Here is an 18327-nt window from a genome sequence, read left to right on the forward strand (position 1 = left end):
GTCTCCCAGCAAAGTACTAGAATAGAGCAGAAAGACTCTATTCCTGTCAGTCTGTATCTATGCCTTTTGGAAGGGGACTCTGGTGGGTTTGTGGGTCCCATACCTCAGTGGGATGGAAGATGTCTACCTAACACTGCAGTCTGTCCCACAGTGTAGAGGCCTTCAAAGAAGGGGGTGGGGAAGGTGATTCTGGCCATCAGAGGTGGCAGTGAAGTGGCAGATGTGGAGGTGGTAGGGCAGCAAGAAAAGGAGAGGAGGAGAGGCATGGTAACATTTTAATATCTGATGTGGGCTTCCAGTTCCACCCCCATTCAAACCATGGTGTAACTACAGTAATGAGAATGGTGGCTGCGTGAAAAAGGACTTTCTGTGTTGGGCACCCGTCTCTTCATCACCCCCCCTGCTTTTTCCAAGCTCAAGAGAGCAACTGGAATGGTATTTTTGCTAGTGATAGCAGATTTCCAATATGTTAATGATGTTACCTGCAGAGACAAGGATATTTTGGGGCACTTTTAATGTTAAAGCTCATTTTGTTGTGGTACAGACCAAAATTAATGGTACTAAGGAACTAGGTACAAAGATAAATTAGAATAGTGAATGTAATTCTAAAACATATACAAAAAATAATTCCCTCTTCAAAACAAGAACTGAACAGCATGCAATGTATAAGGCATGGGAACACGTATGAGCATTGAGAAGAAAATTTTACGTAGCTGATAATTTTTTAAGTACTATCCATCTGGTGCCTTGGGAAGTCTATAGAAAGAAACTATACAATAAAGGTGAAAACTGTATCGTAGAGTATCATGCTGCATGCACAGAAGGTTGAGTGGGGAGAAATTAGGACTGCAGCCTTCAATTTTACTTCAACCTGATACAAATTTTTTGTCTAAAATAGCTAAGAGCCAAAGAAAGAGAAGCTTAGGACCAAACAACTTTTGAATGAACAAAGACAGCATTTCCTCTTTCAACTCTCTTCTGTTTCCTCTGTCATAACCATGGAAAACCATCCGATGAAAAATAGGTGCAATTCTGTGGAGCAAGGATGGTAAGTTCATACGGGGTTGTGGGTTGTCCCCCATTACAGGGACACCCTGTAATCTGAGAGCTGTGATTTGTGAGCCTCTTAAAAGTTTTTGCAGAATGAGGACCTGGGACTGGGAAAAGTGACTTACTTCTTACGTTTATTTATTGTCATTACCCTTCAAATAGCATGAGATAAGTAGTGTTGAGATAGATACCAGGTTTAACAACAGACTACTCCAATGGTACCCTTCTAGGAATAAGAAATAAAAAAAAAGAAAAAGAGAAAAAAAAGAAAAAAAGAGAAAAAGTATATAGATCTGTGTCTAAAAAGCACAATGCTGGAATCATAACATTACATGAATGTTTTGCTAAAAAAAAAAAAAAAGGCAAAACCTTTAGTTTGTAGCATTCACTGAACACAGAGCTCTGGACCATCTTTCTGTTTGGCAGATAGGAATGCAGCAGGTACACCACCAATTCAACCAGATATATCCAGATCGACCTTTAGAAGGCATTCCTCTTGTTAACAAAAATGGATTTGGGGGGTGAATATTCAACTGAGTGCTCACTGCTCCCCCCCCCCCCAAAAGCCCAGAACACATGAAAAAATGTGAAAGTATAATGAAGCTAGTTTACATACTGAGAATATAAAAAGGATTAAATTAAAGCTAATGACTTATATGTTATGATTTAAAACAAGACATCTGCCTAAGGAAATTAATGATGTCACTAAGACACTAATACCTTAAAAACTTGTATTGTCTTTGATGTTATTGAGATACTAGAAATAAATAAAATACAGTTATTGTCACAGGAAAAAAAGTAAAATCAGATATAACAAAGAAGGAAAGATAAATGCCTAATACATGCATATCGTAATCTATGTGACTGACAATAAAAATCTTACTAACATTACACATTTTCAAGTCATCAGGACTAATGCAGTTTATGTACATGAAACTGAAAATAAGCTAGCCAGTGACTTATTGAACTCGGGAATGTTAAATTTTTAGAAATCTTGAAAAACTGGGAAAATTCCAAAAGAGCAAATGATTGCCCTTATCAATATTGAGTCATCAATACCTAAAAAGAGGGAAAAGAGTGACTCAGGAAAGTTGAGCTAACTGGCTTAATGATGCTTTTGTTTTGAGGAAAGATGATCATGATATATAAATTTTGGGGGACAAGATAACATATCTGAACAGTTAAAGTTGTTCTAGTGTTACAGCCCACATGAAAAATAGCCAAGGCATTTCATTTGCTACCAGCTGAAATTTCTATGGAATTAACTCCATATACCTTCCATATATTTCAAAACTGCTTCCTGATATCTCAAGGTGTTAGCAGAGGCAGAAAGATAACAGAACATAAGACAGGGAGCAAGGAAGATTAGGATTTGCTCTGACACTTTTTTCATCAGCCATTTAGATTTTCCAGTAAAGTCTGTGGGTGACAATGATTGCAATAATAAGTAATGGGGGGAAATGTTTGTAGTATGAATCGAACAGATAAAGGCATTATAATGCAGCCATAAATACATCTGAGAATCAGGACTGCAGGAGGTGAATATTTCTCTTGGGAAATGATAACTCCAAAAAGGATACAGTGTAACCCAAGTTGAGTGTGAACCTTCCCAGTCTGACCTTTGCCAGACCTTCCTGACTCCTCAAATATTTGTCTCATACTGTGACCCAAATGCAAGCCAGCTACACTGTGCTTTTTATTTCCTGAGTACAAACAAGTGTTTCCCGGAGTCCCATGCACCATGCCAAGTGATACTGTTCTAAGACCTGGTTTGTTGACTACTTGTTTCTCCTCAACGAAAGAAGAGGGGCATCACAACCTGATTCCTTACAGTCTGTTATCACTGTCATCTAGAACACAGTTCAGGTTAGCACATTGCAATGGACTCTAACTTTGTGAGAGCCAGAGAGTTTGCGTTGCCCAAGTGCTCACGCCTAGGGCATTTCTGCAGAGATGCTGCAGTAGCTTTTCATATCTATGGTGATCATTAAGACACACCTGAAGCAAAGTGTCAGATTGTGTGTCTATCTTGCACTCAGAGCACATGGAAATGGAAGCCTATGAAAACCTGATTAAATTAGTCATTGCCAACATAGTCAATACAAGTAGTGAACTGGCACTTTTTAGGCAGGCTGAACAAGACCACAGTGGTGTAATCACACTGTTTTGTGGATATTGAATAACCAGCAGCAGCTCCAGAAATCCTGTATGAGCTCTCCATTATGAAAGGAGTTGGCTACAGTCTTCCAGGGTCAGAGCATGCTGATAGAAGAGCACATACTGGTATGAAGGTGGAATGCTACTGAGATATGGCATCTGGCAGCATGATTGATTCCCCGTTCTTTCTAAGTAACAAAATCATTGGTAGAGAACATTCTGGAAGATCCTTTCCTGCAATGATTTGGGAAGCTGTATCCACCACAGTATGAAGCATGTTAGGGTACCATCACAAAAAACTGGGTATGTATAATTATTGAACAGTATTTACAAAACTAGTCGCGAGTATTTTTACTTATAAAAGGCTCAGAACACAACTGGATTCAACAGCTATTCCTCCATTCAGAAGGTATATGAATCTTAGCTGACCAAAGGCTGGGGAAATTAGGGGTGTCACATATGGTTACAACACCAGCATGCTTACTGAGTAATAATATGCCACAAGCATGTGCTGATACCACAACACAGGTTTCTAACAAGACTGAGATTTGCTTTGTAATCCTGTAATGAGTCTCTTTGCATTAAATGCACATACATATCTTGATTCTACTTGAGTTGTTAGCAGAGCAATGCTGTTGGCTCATGGGCAGGCTTTGCATGACATAATTTTATCTTTCAGTAAACTCCTGTGGCTTCTGTAATAAGAGCAAAACTCAAGAGTTTTATTGAGTTGATAAAGCTTTCCATGGCTGAGCTTTGTAGAAATCCTCAGACTGAGTTGGGCCACTTTATCCTGTTATTAGTTTACATGGTGATAGTTTATGGTGCTTTTTAGTCCATGAGGCTGGGTAGACTCCTAAGGTGCTACAACAGACAGTAGCATTTCTTAAATTTGTGGCTTCAGTTTACTGTGCAAAAACCTTGTCCACAAAGGTTTGTCCAGAGACAAATAGTCTGTTTTGTTGAAAAGATCAGATGGATAAGCAGCAAAGCAAAAAGATATGTGTTTACCTGGCTTAGACAATGCAGTGTTTTTCACATGGACCTCTCTGACACTGGAGCCTGGAATAGGGATTCTGCCTTTCTAGACAGTAACTGAGACTGGTCAACAGAGAAAGTGTCCAAAGTGCAAGACATAGCAGGCAGATAAGGAGATGCCATTAGCTGAAAAACTCCCCAAAAAATAAGGGGATCTGATTATCCCAAGGACCAGTACCAACAGTCAATGATTAGAAGTTATGGAAGAAATAGATGCAAAGAAGCCACATGATGTGTTTTAACTCCAGGAATGCCATATAAAGTTGCCAAATTGTCCAGCAGGACTGTTGAAAAGGCCACACTAGGCAAATTTCTTTTGAGACTTCAGATTAATTTGTTCCAACCAGCAGAGCTGAAATTCCTCTCTTTGGAGAGTAATCTTATTCTAGCTTAGTATCCTCATTTATGAAGAAACCTGCCAAAGAAGGCTATTGCTTCCATCCTTCTCTATCCTTACTGATATCTAAAACTCGCTGTCAGGACCCTGAGTGCACTAATAGGCCTTAATTGCACTGACCAGCCTCACCTGAGACACTTCCACCAGCACACCCTCTGACCCTGGGCCCAGGGGCTCCATTTAAGTTCAGGCCTGGGCCTTCTGTCCCTGTCTGATCTATGCCATAGGCATACTTACCTCCAGTTCCATCACAGCTATGCTTCACCATGGGCTTTGTTGATCCAGAGCCCGGCCTTCTTGCCTCACTCACTTGGGTACTCTGGAACCAGTCCCTGGCTGGTGAAGCTTGTTACCATGCTTGGCATCTCTCCCCAACAGAGCGGGCAGGCCTGACTGTTCCTTGATGCTTGTCTGGATGAGGCCCTGAATAACTTGATCTACCCTTGAAGTCTGCCCTTAGTGTAAGAGGCTGCACGAAATGACCTCCAGAGGTCCTTCGCAAACTACTTCTTTCTGATTCCATACAAATGCAACCACTAGCCTACAATAACTAGGCACAACAGAATTTGCTTTTTTTAACAAAACAGAAAAATAGAAGGGAACTAGAAGGCTTGGTATATTATCTGTTGCCTTCAGCCTCTGCATCTGCTCTCCCTTCTGTTTCTGCCTCTCCTTGTCAGTATTGTGTGGTATAGGGACATCATGAGACCATCATGAGACTCCTGTGGTTTGCCATGCCATATAGAAAACACTAAAGGAATATTAATTGCAACAGGTCCCATCTTTTCTGGTGATAAAACAGAATGAGAGCCATCTTTCCCTATTAAAAAGGCCAAGCTGTGTTATGGTGCATATAACAGCACTGCTACGAGCTCTAATTTCTGTTCATCCTTGTTGCATTGTTCAGTATCACTTGCAGAATTAACTTTCCCATCCTTTGCCTCTCTGTGCTTTCTTTAACAATATGTCACAGAACAAACACAGTGTCTCCTCAGCCTGTCTCATTGCACTTTTCATACCATTGTTTGTACTTCTATTTATTCTCTAGGTAGCTTGCATGGAGTGCATCTTGAAATTTTTAATCTCTTTGCTACAACCCTGTGAAGTTGTTAACAGTTGTTGGCTCATGCTCAGCTTGCATGGCTCAGTGGGTTGGGACATTGATGCCTCCTTGGACAGTTAAGCTCCTACAACCATTAATGTTCAAAGGTATAATTTGTTGGTTTTGTTTGTTTAATTTCAGAAATTAAAGGCACAAAGCTATGGGTTTGCATCTTTTAGTTTGTTTGGGATGCCACTTTGACAGCAACAGATAGAGTGTTTTTGAGACAATGCCAAAATTCCTAATGGAAAGTTGGTTTTCTTTGGCCTCTGCATTAAATATTGATCCATCCACATAGGGCTTGTTCTTTCAAAAGACAGCAGTTCAATTCATTATAGCACGAGTGATTATGTTCCTTGTCCACTTGATGTAGTGTTTCACGTATACCTTGAGCTGAGAGATTGTGGTGTGAAAAAGATGCCAAAACTGCAGATGCACCCTTAGAGTATACATAGTAGATTTTTCTAACTGCACAGTATGTGCCAGCTGGAGCTAGTTTTGTTAGTTACAGAAGTGGTGAAATAAACCACTCTTATTATTGACTAAAAAAAAATGCAGTGCAAACCTCTCTGCAGGATGAAGGTAGGAACACCAACATATTTGCTTAGAACACTAGCATACTTTTCACATGCACCTGTTCCTCTTTGTTGTTGCTAAACCACAGCACTAGGGGAGGGAAAACTTCAGTCATCACGGAAGTATTTAAAGCAATTGTGCCTCATGACCTCATCCACTGCCAAAATGAATAGCCTCTCCAACCTCTCAATGGCATCTGCTAGCAGGCACAGTGATACTGACTTGCAAGATTAGCATTGCAGGTTAATCATTGCCAAGATTTAAATGAATTGTGAAACAAGTTCCATAATGCCCAGTAAGTGAGGAGAACATAGGAGCATAATAGAAAAATGTAAAGGGGTCTTTAAAGAGCCCTTCATTGTCAAATGAATGGCAGGTAAAAACATTAAGATAATACAATAGAAGTTAATATTACCTTTGCTTTAATACTACTTTGCTTTAACTGTGTTTTGTTATTCTGCTGACATAGAGTACTTTCTAGAAAAAGATGCTGCTTAATCCAATTGCATTGCTTTTCTTCTGAAGGGAAACTATGCTCAACTCAATGCTGGAAGTCCCTTCTGCCCAGTGAGAACTCATCACTGAGCAGCAGCACTGTCTGGTTCCCTGATATGCACTCTCTCGTAAGACTGAGTTCTCTGCTGGACAGTACTATGGTTTCAGTAGAAAGGGTAGGGAGTAGCTTCTTGCATACTCATTAAGGATATTATTTTGGGATATGGGAATAGCACAGTTGGATCCCCTCAGGCAATAAATGTTGAGAATCCACCCGGAGGAGTACTCTAAACAACAGGTTATTATGCTAAAAGTAGGCACTTCTGTTTTTAATTAACTAACTTTTGACTGTTATATGCCATATTCTTCAATATGGATGAGGCCCCTCAGAGGACATGGGCAAAATGAGGCGTTTCTCTGCATTGTCTGAATTGCAGTGAATCTGTGCAAACAGGCTGATTCTTCATGTGTGAAGGTGCTCAAATACCAGCATTAAGGGAATTTTGCAAATTGAAAATTGGATATTGATTGAATCAAGCAAGGCACTTATAGTGTTAGCAGGGAAGTATGTTTTCTCTATTGCGATCTTGGACACAGGCACCTGAATTCCTCTCGTGCTGTATTAAATGCCAGGGAACATGGCCTTAATATAGTTCATTAATGTTTATAATTGGCTTTTTGAAAGACTGGAGCATTTGTCAGAATCAGCTAGTGGCAATTTTCCTTCTCCCTCCACAAATTATGCCAATTTACTTTTTTTAGAAAAATAATATCAAGGATTCATCTTAGTTGAACGTTATCTTGTAACTTGTCCATCACTATCAACTGAGAATATCTCGCCTCTATAGAGACTTCACAGGCATGGTTAGGAGTGATACAGTAAATCTGTCCATTTTACATCTTCTGTAGATGGTAATGACTAGAGGATTAAAAAAATATCTATAAATTGCTTCCAAAATGCTGAAATTAAAACACCCAAATGTTAGTTATAGTTTATCTTTCTTCCTTTTTATTTTCCTATGCCTCTCTGCTAACATCTGTGATAATGTCAAGTTGAAAACACACACAAACATAACTGTAAATATATCTCTCTGCTTATAAGAAGATTCTGCTAGGCTCACCTTTTTGTATTCCAACTAGAGGCAGAATTTCCTAGCATTTTTCCTCAGGTGCTATCTTTCTTTCCATTATTGGAGGGTTGTAAAACAAAGATGGAAACAAGTTCTATGCACTGTAGTAACAAACTGCCCAACTATTTCTCAACAAAGAGAGCAAATACATTTTACGTGTCAGGAAAGCCAGCCAACTTAATGAGCTTGCAAACTGATAGAAAACTGCTAATCTAAATGAGGCCTTTCTATAACCTATTGCAATGGCTACAATTACAGCTTCAAATTTGATTATTGACTAAAATTATAATACATCTTGTCATGCTGAAATACTAACATAATTTTATTCCCTTTGTATAATTGTGTTCAACTAAATAAATGTAAAAGCTCATATCTATTAGATTTACTGTTTTTTTTTAAATCATAATTTTCACAGTAGTTGAGAATATATTGTCTCTGTGGATAATTTCTTTTTTTTTTATCATGACTCAGTGTCCCCATATTGTTGTATACTATCATCCAGTGGAGTACAGTTGGACAGTGGCTATCAGAATAGCCTGAGGAAGTAAAACATGATTAAACAGCACTTTTCCAACCAAGAACCAAATGGAATTTTTCACCCAAGTTTGAAGCAGGGAGACAACTGGTGCTGAAATGACATCTTTTGGTGAACAAAGAGCATGGAAACAAGAGCCAGGTTTTAGAAGAGATTTTTTTTTTCAAATTTAACTGTAATTCAGTGACAAACATAGCCATGGTGGATTCCAGGAAAACAGGCTAGGTTGTGCCTGCTATATGGACTTTGATCACACTTATCTAGAGACTGCATGCTGCAAGCTAACTGACTAAGAGATGCTAGTTGCTTTCAGAAAAGCTGTCTACATCTCTACAACAACCTGTTCTCACAGCGTTTCTTTAGACATAAGCTCTCAATCAGCCAATTTTGCTCTACAGGAATAAATGCCTATGCTGTAATGGAAAGGCAAGTCCTGATCTGAGTTGCAGCATCATTTAGGATATTATACCTTGAATTGTTTTCTAAATGGAAGTTCAGGAAACTGTATGAAAGGGGTGGAGGCTGAGCAAAGTCTTGTAACTCTTCATGAAATATCACCTGGTTTGCAGCCAAGGAGATGGCCTCAGCCAAGGAAATGATGCTTAATTTTGGACTTTCAAGTTTTTTACCTTTTTAAAGTTTTGAACTTTTACAGCATAAACAGAAGGGCATTATTTTCCCTAGCTAGGCAGCTCACATGACAGTGGTTTTCTAAAGTCAGACTGAGTAAGTCATGGATACGGCAAGTCTGGTCCCTCAGCGCATACAGCAAGGAGAGTTCCAGGTAATTAGTTCTCAGCTGAGAATTAGAATGCTCATGTTTTTATCTTCTTTTTTTTTTTTTTTTTTTTGAATGTAGCTAAGTATAAAGCAACTATTATTCTGTCTGGTGATCTTCTACACAGGGGTTAGAGCGCTCTCCACCTTCTCCACTATTCCTATGAGTGTGCTACAATGAAACTAATAAATGAAATTATTGTTGTATCTTTACCTTGGTGGTGATATCTTAAAAATAATTGGCCTTGAAAGGAAAAATATATAGTTTTCTGTAGCTTATTGGATTTAGTCTGAAAGTCGTAGCAAATGGGGATTCCCAGAAGAGCTTTTCAGAACTGACACTGATAGAAAAGATAGATGATACTGCCATATTGATACATCTGAGCTGCCAAGGTATATTATCGTTGATTTCAACAATGACACATTAGGTACACCTTATTAAATAAATGTTTCAACAGAGTAAATCAATGAATGTTGATGGAAGGAGTAGGACTATAGAGAAAGGGTGAAGAAAAGAAAGAATAAAATTAGTACACTTTTTGTTTAAAATATCACTTAAGAGTTGTAAGGAATATGGAACTGGAAATAAATCAATCAAAGCTGATATAACTGAAATCAGCTGTAATTTAATCAACAAAATTATAAGAAAGTCATATATGCTGCTCACCAACTTACTCCTAGAAACAGGATCCAATTAAGGCCAGTGTGCAAAATGGGCAATGCTAGCAAAGGATGTAAGCAGTAACAAGAAAATAGTCTACTAGCAGTAAAAGGAAGCCCAACCAGCACTCAGTACAGAAAATTAAGTACTCAATACTTGTGTACTTCATCTTTCATTTGAAATTAAAGGGTCTCTGATGCCTAGCAAACACTTCTGGCAACTTTGGCCAGAATTAGGAAAGACCAGGATACAGAATACTTTTATCAACTGAACATTTTTGAATCCACGACACCTAATGAAATTATCCTTATCGTATTAAATAACTATATAAAACAATCTTAAAGCTATTAGTGGACTCCCATATTTTTTGCATCTGTTAAGACTGGGACCATACAATCACCACCTGGACAGCCTTGCTTCGTGTCTCCCATCCCCGAGTATCTTTCTTCATCCAATCCAACATCTTTCTTTCCAGTAAAGGCAGGCGATACAATCAAGCTGCCATCTCTTACGCAACTCTGCTGTCCTTATATTTTGAGAAAACTGATGAAAACTGTCATTCTGTCACCAAGGCAAAAGGGTTTCTTTTGGAATTCATTCACTACTTCCCATCAGCAGGCAGATGTTCAGCCATCCCCAGGAAAGCAGGACTCCATCGCGCTAACAGTTACTTGGGAAGGCAAACGCCATCACTCTGAACATCCACCCTTCCTCCTTCTCCCCCCAGCTCTTATGGCTGAGCATGACATCAGATGGTATGGGATATCTCTTTGGTCAGTTGGGGTCAGCTGTCCCTGCTGTGTCCCCTCCCAGCTTCTTGTGCACCCCCAGCCCACTCGCTGGTGGGGCAACCTGAGAAGCAGAAAAGGCCTTGATGCTGTGTAAGCACTGCTAAGCAATAACTAAAACATCCCTGTGTTATCAACACTGTTTTCATCAGAAAACGTGATCAGCAGAAATGAGATCTTCTTCCTGTTGCATGGTAAAGCAAACATTTGTTTGCCAGGATTGTAAAAAAAAAAGTCAGTCATTAAAAAGTAAAGGTATTCCAATGGGTAGAATGAGTAACGAGTGAAATTTCTCAGGCAAGCACAGTAATTTAGAGGAAGAGTTACATGAAGTTGTGGTGGGACTTAAAAATACGTTTTTGATGTGGCAATAATGGCGTGTGGCAGAAGACAAAGCAGTATTGGAATCGGAATTCAAAATGCAGGAATTGATGCATGCATATTTAAACAACTGCAGAAAAGACTCACAAAAATGTTCCAGGAAATGAAGAAAATGGCTTAGAGTAAGACAGTTTTAGACTATTTTCTATAAATAAGAGCATGAGATGACCAGATTACAGCATGAGACTAGTTTTGCAGGTAGATAATATGGGGTACTAAAGAGCAATTAATCAAGTATAAAATCACTGATTGGATGCCAGAACCAGATGAAGAGCTATTGGCTCAGTCCTGGGGGAAATTAAAGGCTTCTGAAGTACATCTATCTGGGCAAAATCCAGTAATTTACCCTGTAAGCTTAAACTTCACAGATTTAAAAATCTGTACAGCAATCTCTATTCCTACTACTTTTCCTTTTCCTTGAAGTCTGCAGCCATTTTTGCACATAACAAGAAGCTATCATCTTGATTTATGCATCCATCTACCTAGTGATCTTTTTTTGTTTTATTTGGGAATAGTTTCTTTACCAATTATTTTAAAATGTCTGGAACCAGATTCATTTTGTGTAAACTGGAGGGATGCAAGGGGACCATAGTGAAAGGGACTTTAGATTTTATTTTTTCTAATCTAATATATTTGTCCAGAGAGCTATCTCAGTCAGGTCTTCCTGATGGAGATACAGCCTATACTGGCAAAGAATACTTTGGCTGACTATCACTTAGGACAGCATCCTAAATAGAACAAGTCATACTTGCAGAATATACTTTCTCTTACCGGGTTATACTTTTATGTAGGAATGGGGGGCAGGGGGGGGAGGCAATCAAATCTCTGCAAAATGGTGTCAAAATTTAAACGTATAGATAATGTAGTTAAAACTTTAATGTTAAAATCTAAAAATTCTGTAGAGATGTACAGTGTTCTTGTAAAGAGCACTTTCCACTATTTCAGCTCATCACTCCGCTACATACAAAACATTTATCTGGAGAGAATAAATGTCTGAAGTCACTCCCACTCTGGAGATTCTGTTGTCTGTAACAATACATATTTCCTTTTAATATTAAGTGTTTAAATATATAAAATGACTGTTATTAAAGGATTTATTACCTGATATATGTATGTATATATACACATATGTGAATCTCATTTTAATTCCTATAGGATTAGAACAAGGAGACCAAAAACTTCCTTAGCCAGAGTTGATTGTTCATCCTGTCAAAGCCAGGGAAATAGGCAGCAGCAAGTCATATCAGAGAAAGGAGTCAGAAATTGCTAAATTAACTCAGAAACTGCTGCAAGATCCCCCTTTAAACACACACTTTGTGAAGAAGACCTGCCCTCATGATTAGACAAGAGAAAAATAGAACATAGGTGGAATAAACTGCCTACGAGAAAGATTACATAGGAAGAGATTGGGAGGAACCAATTGTCATCATTGTATACAATGTGTTTGGGCTTGAATGGACAGAAATGGGTGACTCCCTGTCTAGCTGAGAGAATGGGAAACCTTGAAAAGCTAGGGAGTAGATACAGCCTTGATCTGAGTGTGCGCAGAGAAGTGCTGCAGCTGTGACTATCACATGGTCCCTCTGGAGTTCAGTGCAGGGTTACATCTATGCCCTTCCTCTGGTATTGCTGAAACATGTAGATTCCACCACTTTTTTGCAAGGCTAAAAGCTCTTTTTCAGCTCTCCTCAGTGTCATTTGACTCTTAGTCACATCTCAAGCTCTGGAACTTCTTTCTTTATATGACTTCTTCACAGGGCTGAATTTTGATCAAAACCAAACATAAGAGTCCATAGAGTATGGCTGCAACCAGAGGGGTTCACTGCCCACATCCATCTGTGTGACCTGCCACTTCTTTCTGCTAGCATATTCTCTATTTGTATCTGTTTCTAGATCAGTCCACTGCACGCCATTGTTCCATAACAACTCAACACAGACATACCCCTCTCTCTTTGTACGTAGTCTGCCAGGCCAGCCCCATACCATCTTTGCTCTTTCTATTTAACTTTTCCACAGCCAAAACCCCACTCCTTTACCAGGTGATACCAGGCTAATTTCATTGGAACACGCCAGCTTTGCCAAATGTATTCCTAGCTGTAACTGAAAAATCGTATCTCTGTCCATCTTGTTTTGTTTTGTTTTGTCTCCTCTGGCTGGGCTTTATCTGCATCTGGCTCATGTCTGACCTCATTCTAGCTGCTGGAACAAGTTAGTACACTGCCATCCTCTTCCTTCCTAAACTACTTAACTGTGTACACCTTTCCCATTCTTCCTTACTGATTGCTATGTTACACTGTTGCAAGACCACTGTATTATAGATTGTCCACAAATTTTACACTGTTCAGTTGATGTAATCTTAGCAGTAATAATAGCAATCTAAGAGGGTGGTCCCCCTAACCTTAAAAGCATAGGGGAACACCAACAACTTAGAACATTCAGGAGGGCTATGCCCCGGTCTTAGGAGGCCACTAAGAAATTCCCAAGCAAGCCCTGCCCCATGCAAAGAGGCTAATCCTGTGAGTCTGACCAAGAAGTCTGTACACCTTGACCCAAGCTACCAGGATGAACGTGGCAGTTCCTGGGGCAGCATTTGGGCTTTGCACTGTGCTGCAAGATACAGGCAACATTGCACACAAAAGAGAGAACAAAAATGCCAATTTTGGGAGAATGTGTGGGTGGGGACCATAAGTGTGGGCAATTTGGTGCTGGCTAAGAAGTCTGCAAACTTCTTAGCAGACTAGAAGCTGGGGGGGCGGGGGAAGAGGGGACAGGGGAACAGTATCCTGCTGTGGTTCTGCTGCTAACTCCATGGCAAAAATGTCATTTGGGACATATATCCCTGTTTTCTGCATACACTTTATGTCATCAAAAACATAGCCCTTCCTTGCCTCTAGATTTTTGAACGTGGGCATGAAGCACAGGTGCTCGTTTAGATTACAGATCTATCCATAGCACATTCCACTCTTCTGGCCTTTACATCTGTGATGCTTTCCATGCAGGCTTTGCATTTCTCACAGAAAATCATAGCCAAATAAACAATTTATTTTTCAATAGTCAGGGCCTTGTGCTTCTGCAAACATACCCAGACCTGCACATCAGTCTGCAGCTGGGGCATCTTACTCTCACATCCATGTTAACTTCACAGTTGTATGACAAGCAGAGCTGGCAATATGTACAGTCATGGTCGTGATTACACCACCTATGACAAACACAGCACCAAAGCCCTAAATAACTTTCTGACATCACTTTGATAAGTTTGATCATGTGAAAGGAGGAAGGGATATCTATGGTGATTGTTTGGCTTAAAAATACCCCAATTTTTTTTTCCCCTCAGATAGGAAGATGATGCATATATAACATGCAGCAGGTCTTCAGGCAAGGTGATCTCACTCCGTATGACCTTCCTGTGCATAGACTTCCCCAGTTTGTGAGGCAGCTCTTCTGCACCAATTAACAATTGTACATTTGTCAGATCCCTCACTGCTCTAAGTCCTGTGAGACTCCCAGCAAAACAGAGGTTATAGTTACCATTATTTAGATCAATTAACTAGGACCAGTTTTTGTCTATGATTTTAGAATGGCAGATACAACTGTAGGGTTCTGTGTCCTATGCTCCCAACTGCTTTTATAGTAACTATAGCCAAGGAAAGTCTGATCAAAAACATAGCTCTTATTTACTCTGTAGGAGAGTACTGATGCAGTCTAAAATTCTCTCTGCTTTCATATTGCTTAAATTAATAGTGGGAGAATATAAAGGGTTGTGCATGCTGACAGTTTCAAGATGGAGCAAGGCATAATCATCAGGTTCAAACAGTTAGCATGAGTGGTTAAAACAAACATTTCATACAGTTCTTGTAGTGATACCTGGCCTAAATTAACAAATCTGTATTCTTCTACATATTGCCTAGCTCCAAACCCCTGGATGTGCCATTACCATTGCTGCACATGCTCCATGGATGCCTCCCGCTTTACCTCCACTGCTACCTTTGGGTGTAGAGGTAACACTGCACTTTCAAAATGCCCCCTCAGAACTTGGGTGTGCTGCCAGTGGCCCCTGCTGGTAGATGTCCGTATTGTGAACTTGTTCACAATGGGCACAGCCCCTTGTTCTATAGGGTGTGTCCTGGTTTCAGCTGGGATAGAGTTAGTTTTCTTCTTAGTAGCTGGTAGAGTGCTGTGTTTTGGATTTAGGATGAGAATAATGTTGATAACACACTGATGATTTGGTTTTTGCTGAGCAGAGTTTACACTAGTCAAGGACTTTTCAGCTTCCTGTGCTCTGCCAGGTGCATAGGAAGCTGGGAGGGAGCATAGCTAGGACAGCTGACCCAGACTGGCCAAAGGGCTATTCCATACCGTATGACGTCATGCTCAGTATATAAGCTGGGGGAAGAAGAAGGAAGGGGGGGACATTGGGCGTGATGGCGTTTGTCTTCCCAAGTAACCGTTACGCGTCATGGAGCCCTGCTTTCCTGAGGATGGCTGAACACCTGCCTGCCGACGGGAAGTAGTGAATGAATTCCTTGCTTTTGCTTTGCTTGTGCGCACGGCTTTTGCTTTACCCATTAAACTGTCTTTATCTCAGCCCGTGAGTTTTCTCACTTTTACTCTTCCGATTCTCTCCCCCATCCCACCGGGGGGGGAGTGAGTGAGCGGCTGTGTGGTGCTTAGTTGCTGGCTGGGGTTAAACCACGACAGTCCTTTTTGGCACCCAGCGTGGGGCTTGAAGGGTTCAAGATAATCACAGATTTAATTGGAATGTGCTAGACCGAATTTATAGCTGTTAGTGCTGTTTAGGTATTAATTGGCAGGCTTCTGTACTTGCCACAGGGCTTTCTTGCCTTACTGTATATTAGAGTCTAGTGCTTGTTAGTGCCTGCTTTTGCTGCAGCAGGTACACCTTGAGGCATCAGTGGCTGTGCATGAGGTCATGCTGGAATGCCTCAAAGCGTGTGGCCATGGGTAAGGCCATGGTGGAGCAAGCTTACTTCTGAAGAGACTGTGGCTGCGGGTAAGGCCATGGTGGAGCAAGTTTACTTCTGAAGAGACTGTGGCTGCGGGCAAGGCCATGCTGGAGCAGGTATATCTCTGAAAGCATTGTGGCCCATGGAGAAGGCCATGCTGGAGCAGGTGCACCTCTAAGTGACTGTGGCTGTGGATAAATCCATGCCACAGCAGGTATACCCCTGGAGAGACTGTGGCTCATAGACAAGGCTCCACTTGGAGCAGGTAAACCCCTAAGGGACTGCAGTCTGTGGATAAGTCCAAGCCGGAGCAGGGGCAAGGGGAGGAGTCCATTGCAGTGTTAAGCCCAATGGTCTGGTCCAAAGGGGCCAGGGGTGGAGATTGTAATGGAAATACCTTTAAATTGTTGTAACCCGGGATTTGAGTTGCATGTTATGGGAATTACTGTAGCAGGAACCCCTTATTGCTAGCCAGGCTAGGAGCAAGGGGAGGAGTTCCTTGCGATGTTAATCCTGACCCAAAGGGGCCAGGGGTGGAGACTGTAATGGAAATACCTTTAAATTGTTGTAACCCATGATCTGAGTTGCATGTTATAGGAATTACCATAGCAGGAACCACCTGAACCAATGGAGGAGAAGCCTTACAAGAAGCAGTGCAAGTGCAGCAGTGACCCGACCTGAGCTGGCTTTGGTGCCCAATAACTCCACGCAACACACCACCTCTCCTTGTCCTGAGCGACCACCATCACAGATGGAGCCCAAAGTCTCGGACTAAATGAACTCAATGGACATTATGTGGACATTTGTGGATGTTTATGGACATTTTACAGACATTTTACAGGGGTGGTCCATAAAATAAGTGGGGTGGTGGTTAATGAGGATGTATTGGATAATGTGGGACCTGAGCATGAAGTAAATGGTATGGAATAAAGGGTGGATACTGTCCTGGTTTCAGCTGGGATAGAGTTAGTTTTCTTCTTAGTAGCTGGTAGAGTGCTGTGTTTTGGATTTAGGATGAGAATAATGTTGATAACACACTGATGATTTGGTTTTTGCTGAGCAGAGTTTACACTAGTCAAGGACTTTTCAGCTTCCTGTGCTCTGCCAGGTGCATAGGAAGCTGGGAGGGAGCATAGCTAGGACAGCTGACCCAGACTGGCCAAAGGGCTATTCCATACCGTATGACGTCATGCTCAGTATATAAGCTGGGGGAAGAAGAAGGAAGGGGGGGACATTGGGCGTGATGGCGTTTGTCTTCCCAAGTAACCGTTACGCGTCATGGAGCCCTGCTTTCCTGAGGATGGCTGAACACCTGCCTGCCGACGGGAAGTAGTGAATGAATTCCTTGCTTTTGCTTTGCTTGTGCGCACGGCTTTTGCTTTACCCATTAAACTGTCTTTATCTCAGCCCGTGAGTTTTCTCACTTTTACTCTTCCGATTCTCTCCCCCATCCCACCGGGGGGGAGTGAGTGAGCGGCTGTGTGGTGCTTAGTTGCTGGCTGGGGTTAAACCACGACAGGTGAGTGCAGTATCAAGGATGTCACATCCAGGGGATCCTCTTCTGTCCTAGCGGAACACGTCTGTTGCCCAGCAGACTCAGAAAAACAGTTTATACTTGCAGGACTTGTGGTTGCCATAAACACTCTCTAGTAAGATGCTCATAATAATGCAGAAATTGTTTCGCTTTACTAATGAGCAGTCTTTGTTGTAACAGTTTTTTCTGTTTTGCTCAGCCAAGACTTATCTGCAACACCAGCAATTTTATGCCCTTCACCTTGCCTGCTACTCCTCTGGACCCAATAATAACCATGGTCTTCAGCTCTGCAAAACCCCCAGTGTTTTTTTCTGGTACCCTTGGTCTTTCAGCCATAGCTGTGGTCTCTAAGATCACGTGTCTGTAGGCTGCATCCCAAAGCCTGGGTCTTGCTGCTTCCACAGTAATCATGGTCTAACAGTACAGTCTGTATTTCACTCTTCGTCTTCTGCTTTTCGTTTGTAACATCAGCCTAAGGATAAGGAAACACAAGCTTCCGACCCAACAATTAGTAGTCCTACAGGTTGCTGTAAGCTCCCCCACAGCTATGGGTAAAGGGTGCTTCCCCACAACCCACATTCTCTGAGTGAAACTTACCTTGAAATTCAGTTCACGGCCCGGCTCATATGATCTTTTACAAGAAGCCCTTCGGGCTCAGACTGCCCACTAGCGTCTCATAAGGACTTCTCTACAACATACGGTTCTCCTTCGACAGTCTGTCTTTTTCAGCCGGGGGAAGGCG

The 18327-nt window shown here is 41.2% G+C and overlaps 1 long non-coding RNA gene across 1 annotated transcript; it reads left to right on the forward strand.

The window, feature by feature from the left end:
• Positions 1-796: 796 nt before the first annotated feature.
• Positions 797-17460, forward strand: LOC148057534 (uncharacterized). Its single transcript, XR_015706510.1, has 2 exons — positions 797-1048; positions 16649-17460. It is a non-coding gene; the product is annotated as an uncharacterized LOC148057534 (long non-coding RNA).
• The last annotated feature ends 867 nt before the right edge of the window (positions 17461-18327 follow it).

This window comes from Nipponia nippon, unplaced genomic scaffold (assembly GCF_047370975.1).
Source record: "Nipponia nippon isolate SJK-2023a ecotype South Korea unplaced genomic scaffold, ASM4737097v1 scaffold_1, whole genome shotgun sequence".
In the NCBI taxonomy this organism is placed as follows: Eukaryota; Metazoa; Chordata; class Aves; order Pelecaniformes; family Threskiornithidae; genus Nipponia; species Nipponia nippon.